The sequence below is a fragment of the Callithrix jacchus genome, chromosome 3 (genome assembly GCF_049354715.1).
Source record: "Callithrix jacchus isolate 240 chromosome 3, calJac240_pri, whole genome shotgun sequence".
In the NCBI taxonomy this organism is placed as follows: domain Eukaryota; kingdom Metazoa; phylum Chordata; class Mammalia; order Primates; family Cebidae; genus Callithrix; species Callithrix jacchus.
In genome coordinates, this window is record NC_133504.1 from 10,410,161 (window position 1) to 10,418,637 (window position 8,477).

At 35.5% G+C, this 8,477-nt stretch overlaps 1 pseudogene; it reads left to right on the forward strand.

Moving 5' to 3' along the window:
- Window positions 1-456: 456 nt before the first annotated feature.
- Window positions 457-926, forward strand: LOC100408910 (large ribosomal subunit protein uL23 pseudogene; annotated as a pseudogene).
- Window positions 927-8,477: the final 7,551 nt, after the last annotated feature.

Consider the following 8,477-nt stretch of genomic DNA (forward strand, 5'->3'; position numbering starts at 1 on the left):
TCAATGATAGAATGGACAGGGAAAATATGGCACATATACACCATGGAATACTATATAGCCATAAAAAAACGATGAGTCGTGTCCTTTGTAGGAACACAGATGAATCTGGAAACCATCATTCTCAGCAAACTGACACAAGAACAGAAAATCAACCACCACATGTTCTCACTCATAGGTGGGTGTTGAACAATGAGAACACATGGACACAGGGAGGGGAGCATCACACACTGGGGTCTGTTGAGGGGGATTATGGGAGGACACTGGGGAGTAGGAAGGTTGGGGAGGGTAACACGGGGAGAAATGCCAGATATAGGTGATGGGGGAATAGAGGCAGCAAACTACACTGCCATGTATGTACCTGTGCAACAATTCTGCATGTTCTCCACATGTACCCTAGAACCTAAAGTGCAATAAAAATACACACACACACACACACACACGGACCCTTTTCAGAAGATGACACTGAAAGCGAAGAAGGAAGCTCCTATCCTCCAAAAGCCAAAGCCAAAGTGAAGCCTTTAAAAGCCAAGAAGGCAGTCTTGAAAGGTGTCCGCAGCCACACACAAAAAAAGAAGATCCGCATGTCACCCACCTTCCAGCGGCCCAAGACACTGCGACTCCGGAGGCAGCCCAAATATCCTTGGAAGAGCGCCCCCAGGAGAAACAAACTTGACCACTATGCTATCATCAAGTTTCTGCTGACCACTGAGTCCGCCATGAAGAAGATAGAAGACAACAGCACACTTGTGTTCACTGTGGATGTTAAAGCCAACAAGCACCAGATCAAACAGGCTGTGAAGCTCTGTGACATTGACGTGGCCAAGGTCAACACCCTGATTCCGCCTGATGGAGAGAAGGCGGCATATGTTCCACTGGCTCCTGATTACGATGCTTTGGATGTTGCCAACAAAATTGGGATCATCTAAACTGAGTCCAGCTGGCTAATTATAAATATATGTATATCTTTTCACCATAAAAAGAAATATACACACACACACACACACAATAAATAAAATATACTAATGTGGCAAAATTTGATTCAAAAAGAAAATTATTGGTCCTATTAATCTAGATATGAAAATTACTTTTTTACGAGTATCAAAAATCTGAATTGGGAAAACTTAAAAATGGCATCATGTTATATTTTAGGTCAATACTGATTCAAGGAAGATTTTATCATACAACTGCAAATTGTACGTAGGTTATCAGACAAATTTGAATAATGTTTTGATGTATAAATCTTTTAGATTTTATAAATATGCTACTTGAAAACTGGCTTTCCAGTTTAAAAAATATTTATCTTATATCCATAGCAGGACGGTATATTCCCTCTTCTGTAGACAATAGATGCATATTTTCTTTCATTCAAAAATTGTATACATTTGTGCATTTAAAAACATAAGCTCAGTACCTAACATTGCTGGCATTCTGCTAATAAAGAAATAGGAATGGTCTATGTCATTCCCAGTTTTATAATCTAGATTTTTAAAACTGAACTTAGCACAAATCCTGAGGAAATACAAATGTCAAATTTTACTTTAGTTATCTAAGAGATTTTATGAGAATATATGAAACCTGAGTAAATATAGCTTTTAGGTAAAAATATGAAATGTTATTGAGATAGTTGTTCATATATTTATGAACTATCTTGCCATTAAGAATAAAGTTAGAGCAGAAGTATTTTGTACTTTGGGCATTTATTAAAACAAGATATCTTTGAATTTATTTTGCCCTAAAACATTAATTGCAACAGATTTATGAATGACCTAATTCTATATTAAGCTTTAGCAATAAAAACTTTATTGCAACACTTGTTATGAGAAATATGACATAAAATTTTAAAAAGCAATTCTCAAATATTGTGTTTATTGTCTCTGCCTTGAAAAGTATGTTTCTCCATGATTAGCATGCCTATGTAATTTTAAGCACTTCTCCTATTTATGTTAAATTGTATGTTTAATAATTTATGTAAGCACAAAAGCAAAGATAAGAATTCAGAAAAATTATCTATTCTCTCTGTTCCCCCAAAAGATCCATCAATCTATTAAAATAAGTGTTTATACGTTTTACCATCCCAGAACTCAAAGTTAAATCACTAAATTTATAATGCATGGGGCTGTAGCTCTTCAGTTCTTCAGAGATGATGGTTGCTTTCTCTAAGCCTCTACGAAATCTCTTATGATCTAAGCTAAGAATTCTAAAATCCTGTCTGCCACTACAATCTCCCAGGAAATATGTGTGAACTTTCAATAATTCAATAATGTTATCTGATCGATGTTATTAGAAAAAAAATGAAAACATAATTTAAGGGAAATGCTGATTTTGAAGTTCCTAAGAATTTGAATGTTTATATTAATGAATATTAATTCGATGTTTATAGTAATACATAACGTCTTTTATAACAAGAAAAGTCTAATTGGGATCTAAATAGGTATAAATAATGTGAATACGTAGATGAAGTAAGTTAAATAATGGGAATACTGCTTATTTTCTTTGCTCTTCAGAGTCTATTTCAGGAGTTACCATGGTAGATAACACTCAGTCAATGTTAGTTAAAAGAACTTCTAGGTAAGGGGAAGGGAGAGGGAATAAACTAGTAAGGAGAAATTGCATGCAAAATGCTCTGTAAATAAAAATGTTTTGTCAATTTGAAGTTTTATCCAATAAGAAGCATACATGTCACTCTTGATATAACATAGAATGTCCTTTCCCTATATGAATTCATAAGAGATTAGACATAACCTTTTTAATGTTTTTTTCATAAACTCAATATTCTTTATGCATTTACCCATTTAGAGGAGGTCTGGATTTTTGCTTCATAAATAAAGATGTTTCCTGTTTATGTCTGTAGATCTTTGCCTTACTGACTTGGTAGAACAAAAGACAAAGGAACTGTAGAAGATTTAAACCAACTACTTTTGTTTGTTCAGGAGGGAGGAGTCAAAGGACCACCTCAAGTGAGACGAAGTTTGATTGATGCATGTGCTGGTTTAGGGGACTCACTGCAACCGTCTTTTGTTTATATCTTTACAGCTGGAAAAACACTTTCTGTAAACCATTTTAGCTTCCATGCTACCAGGTGTGATATATAATGATGTTTTTCCAGACATGAAAATGGACCCTGAGAGAATTAATATCTCACTTATATAAAGTCAGTTAAGTGGGGGAGGCAAGACTCTGAATTCACTTTCCCCACTGCTTCTGATATGCAGCTTCTCAAAAAAGGAGGCACATGTTTAGAACTACATACGTGTGAGTATGTTTGTGTGAGCATGCACACTTGAAGGTACACGTGAAGTACTTTATTACTGGACATGAATGCCGTCACTAGGTTCCATAGTGTCTGAGGCTACCACGAATTAGGGTAGGAAGTTGAGGTGAAAAAATTCTGACTGTAGAAGAGCCCAGCAGAAAAGAGCAATCCTGCTCTATGTTCTTTTTGTAAACTGATCTCATTTCTGAGCTTTGAATTATAGAAACACTGATGAGTATCAAATCTGTACCACTAGATCTGATTAAGCTCAAGTTCTCTATTTCTGTGTTTACTAGTTATTGCCATGTTTTCTGCTACCACTTCACGTTTGAAAGAGCACCCATCTGTTATCTTCTCTGTCCCCAAACTGCCTTCACTCCAACTTATTTTCTCTGATTACCTCATTATGTAATCATTTAAATGATATTTACACCATCAATACCTCCCTGAAAAAAGACAAATTAAATCTTTCTCCATTTTTCTATTGTCTTAGATTTGCTTCTGATCATTGCAAATTTCTATTCTTTCCTTCTCCTCTGTTCCATTCATCTAATTCATTTTAAAGAGCATAAAGATTTTTATAAAAATATAAAATTGTTCCACTTCTTTCCTCCAGCTATTCCTCCTACTCCATTTTAAGATTCTCCTTTCTATCATCATCTTCATCTTTGAAGTCATCATCATCATCATCACCATCATTTTCATTTCCATCACCCTCATCAATATTCACTGATCTTGTATTATACAGTAACTTCTCCGCTGAAAATCTCACATACATGACCTCATTTAAACCTCACAATTATGTAGGTCAAAATTGATATTGCTATGGTATAAAAGATGCTCAGATGCTCAGATGCTCAGATGCTCAGATTAATAATGCATTCATTTTTACATAGACAAATACAGACAATGTGACTCCACTAGCTCATCATGGCATCTTGTTTCATCACTGCTGCTCAGCAAAACCTTCTAAAAATGTCCTTCATAGAAAATAGAATTTTCTGCATAGAAAAATCTTCTTTGAAGACACATTAAATTCCTCTTCCTCCAGAGATAAGAACTCTTATCGGAGTACTTGTTCTTGTGATATATATATATATTTTTTTTTTCATTACTTTTTGCCCATGATGCTAACTTTGGCCTATAATTGTACATTTTCATCTGCTTTGAATATTATTTCTTATAAGCTGCCTATAGAGTAGAGATTATTATCGAAACTTTTATCTACTCCTGGGTGCCAAGAGGAAGGCTTCCTCACAGCAGGTGCTCAATGCACACAGGTTGGGCGCGCCAGCAGGCTTCCTCCAATTCACAAACATAATCACTAAACAATAAGTAGCTTAATGATCCTTTTCATCAAAGTGTCTCTCCGTGCATTTTCCATCACCTGGAGGGATTTCATGTTTCCTTGCCCCCAGTATGTGTCAATCATTTCTCTTAAATGCTGATGAGAAATGATCCCTTCAAAAATCCTTTCCCTTGATAAACTTGCTTTGTTATCAATTTAGCATTTGTTCTGTGTGCAAAACTATGTGTGTTTCACACCTTTGAGACTTACTTTTTTCTATGTTTATGTACTTTGATTACCAATAATACTGAAAATATTTGAAGGTAAGGAACATGCTTTCTCTTGAAATATACCTAGTTTTATGTATTACTCATGCTCAGTAAATTCTTTTTTAAAAAAAAGAAAGCCTCTACACATATTCTTAGCTATAGAAGAAGCATAAATGATCTAGAACTCTAAAAGTCTAAGTTGTATTAGTCATGATACATTTTAACCTATTCACAAAGAATATGAAATACTGTATGTCTTTTTGTATGTCTTTAAGTTATGCATAGGTTTATGTGTTGATTTTTTAATCTATTTCTTTTTCTTTTTTAAGACAGTCTCTGTAGTCCAGCATGGGCGGCAGTGGAGCAATCTCAGCTCACTGCAATCTTTCTCTCCCAGATTCAAGTGATTCTCCTGCCTCAGCCTCCTGAGTGGCTGAGATTACAGGTTTACACTACCATACACCAAGCTACTTTTTTGTATTTTCGGTAGAGATGAGGTTCGTAACATTCTAAGACTTCATTAAAACTTTTATTACAAATTTGAAGAGATGTAGACTAAGGAATTAGTACGCAGTCTTAGAAAAGTCAAAGAAAAATTTTGAGAGGGAAAGCTCTGAGATACCTCCTGAGGACCTCAGCACAAATGAAAAACTCTAACAGAGCTTTCTCAGTAGATTATGTTACATTAGGGTATATGTATAGAGGGAAAGGAGGAAAAGCTAAAACCAATCACAGTGGGACATGCTATTGAGCAAGCAAAGCTGCCCTGCGAGAGCTCATTGATAGTATCTGGAAGGCAAAGCAGAGCCCAAATGTCTACCATCAGGCCAGGACTCAGCACCGGTAGAGATCTTCTCCACCAAATTTACATGCCTGCAGACCAGAGAAATGAATAGAAAACAATATCCAGACCTCCAATAGAAACTAGAGCTGAGAAACAAACTGTTCTTCAAAAACAAGCCTCCATGGAAAACATGCTTAGTCCATATCACACTAACCAGAAAGCTTGGACACAGCCGCTGTTCTTATGCATAAGTAGGAAATATCCTGAAAGATCTAGCAGAGCATAGTGCAAATGAACGAGACAACCAAGTGGCAGGGTTGAAAGAACTGAAAGGTGGAGGAAAAGACAAGGGGGAGAAGGACAAGAGAAGAGATAAAATATGAGAAATTGAGATAAATTATTAATTTGAAATTTCAAAAAGAATATAAATTATCCAGATAAGCTGTAAGCTCTCGAAAAGTTTTAAGAATACAAATTTAATAAGACACGGTTAGAAGATAAGACAATGAAATGACAGAAGATCAAAAAGGGAGACTGCAAAGCCCAGAAAGCAACCAAACAAAAATCATTATATATCTACATTTATTAAAATGGTGGATTTCATTGGAACTACCTCAGAAATTTTAAAAATACCAGTCTTGGTTGCCTCAGAATTTATTAATTTAATAGTTCTGGGATGTAGTCTGTCCTTGAGACTTGTAAAACTTCTACAGGCAATCCTTATGTTCAGGTAGGATTGAGAACTATTGAATTAGAAACATAAACTATTATAGACATGCATGAAAACTCAAGTAATGGAAAAAAGAATACATTAAAATTTCATAGTAAATAAAGAGGAAAAAGCTAAAGGTATCACAGCAACTAGAAATGTATGCTATAGACAGAAAAGAAAGAGTCGCTAACATAAAGACTACTGGTGTCTCTGAAGAGGAGACAGTAAAAGAAAACTGTAATCTAAAATATAGTAAATTAACATTTTCACGAAGTCAAGAAAAAAGTGTATCTGCAGGTCAAAATTACACATTACCCCACGAAAATTTTATATAGAAAAACCAGTATCAAGAAATCTACCAAATAAATGATTCAACTTTAAGAATTAATAAATAAATTTTAGGCATTCTTGCAGAAAAAAACAAAACCACTGATAAAGAATGGGGTGGGGATAGGGGCTGAAAGAGATGAACCAGATTTTCATTCACGTTCACCATAGCTTTTCAGTAATTGAAGATGGTGAAGCCATATGTAAGGTTAGAAAGCATGGTGCACCAATATCGCAGCCAACTAAAATCAGGGGCAGAAGTAAGTAGGTTTTCTCGAACATAAAAAGTAAAAAACACTAAGAAGAAACATAGCACCCTTAAAGTATTCTTATAAAACTCAGTCACTCATGAAATTAAGACCAACACCTTGAGAGAGGTTGTGAGCACTGACACCATTTATGGGTCAAAGGTTAAAGAACTGAGAAAGTTTGGATGAAGAAGAGTATGCTTCATCTTTATCAGCAAAAATAATGAAGCTAAGGCAATATAATTTCTCATTATATAAGAGTTTCTGGAACCCTAAGCATCCTGGTCACTTTACTATGAATCCTTTATTTTTATTTTTGCACTTTCTATAAGAGGAGTTGGCAAGCTTTCTGCAAAGGTAGAGTACGTTTTTGTTTTTTTGTTTTTGTTTTTGTTTTTTTAACAGAGTCTCTCACTTTGTCGCCAGGCTGGAGTGCAGTGGTGTGATCTCCACTCGCTGCAACCTCCGCCTCCCAAGTTCAAGCGATTCCCATGCCTCAGCCTCTCAAGTAGCTGGGACTTCAGGCACACACCCCCAGCAAGTATTTTTGTATTTGTTGGTAGGGATGGGGTTTCACCACGTTGGCCAGGCTGGTTTTGAACTCCTGACCTCAAGTTATCTACCAGGCTTAGTCTGCCAAAGTGCTGAAATTACAGGTGTAAGTCACCATGCCCAGCCTAAAGTGTAAGTATTTTAAGCTTTGTGAGCCAAACAATCTCTTTCAAAACTTCTCAACCCAGCAACAGTTTTGGCACAAAGCAGCCACAGACAATCTGTGTGACTATGTTCCAATACAACTTTATTTTATAGACACTGTACTTCATTTTCATGTACTTTTTAATGTATCATATAGTATTACTTAAAAAGAAAACCACTCAACCACTCAAAAATGAAACCATTCTTTTTTCAGAGGCCTCACCAGAGCAGGAAAATTGACCAAATTGGGCTCATGAATTGTAGTCGGGCAACCTCTGCTCTAGACCAAGGTTTCTCATCTTCTGCATGATTCACATCTTGGGATGAATCATTCATTATTGTAGAAAACTGTCCTGTGCATTGATAACATATTTTAGCAGCATCCCTGGCCTCTAGTCAGTACATGCCAATAGCATCCCTTAGACCTTGCCAAATGTCTACTGGTTGAGGACCATTACTAACTCAGTATGCACTGAATATAAATGATCCCAGATGTAAAGTTTATTAACAGAGAATTAAGAGGGATTTTTCACTCTATGTGAACACTGACTTCATTAGGGCATATTATAATTACTTTTGCTGCCTTTTTAACTTTCAGATAAATGTTAAGTAAATTCCACATTTTTGTCCTCACTTAAACCATTGTCAAGTCAACCTTTCAATTTATATATTTTTAAGAGATTCCATTCACATTGCCTTTTTAGGCATATCAACATAAATAAAAACTGGATATGTAGAATCATTTAAAATATGAAAACAAAGGGTATAAACATCTTTTTAGAAAAACCTTTCCTAATGTGTCCATTGTGAGTAGAGCAACTCCTGTCAATATTAGTTTAAGGTAGAAACTTGTAAAGAGAAAATGCCTTAAGCATGATCAGATCCAAATTTTTGTGGCTT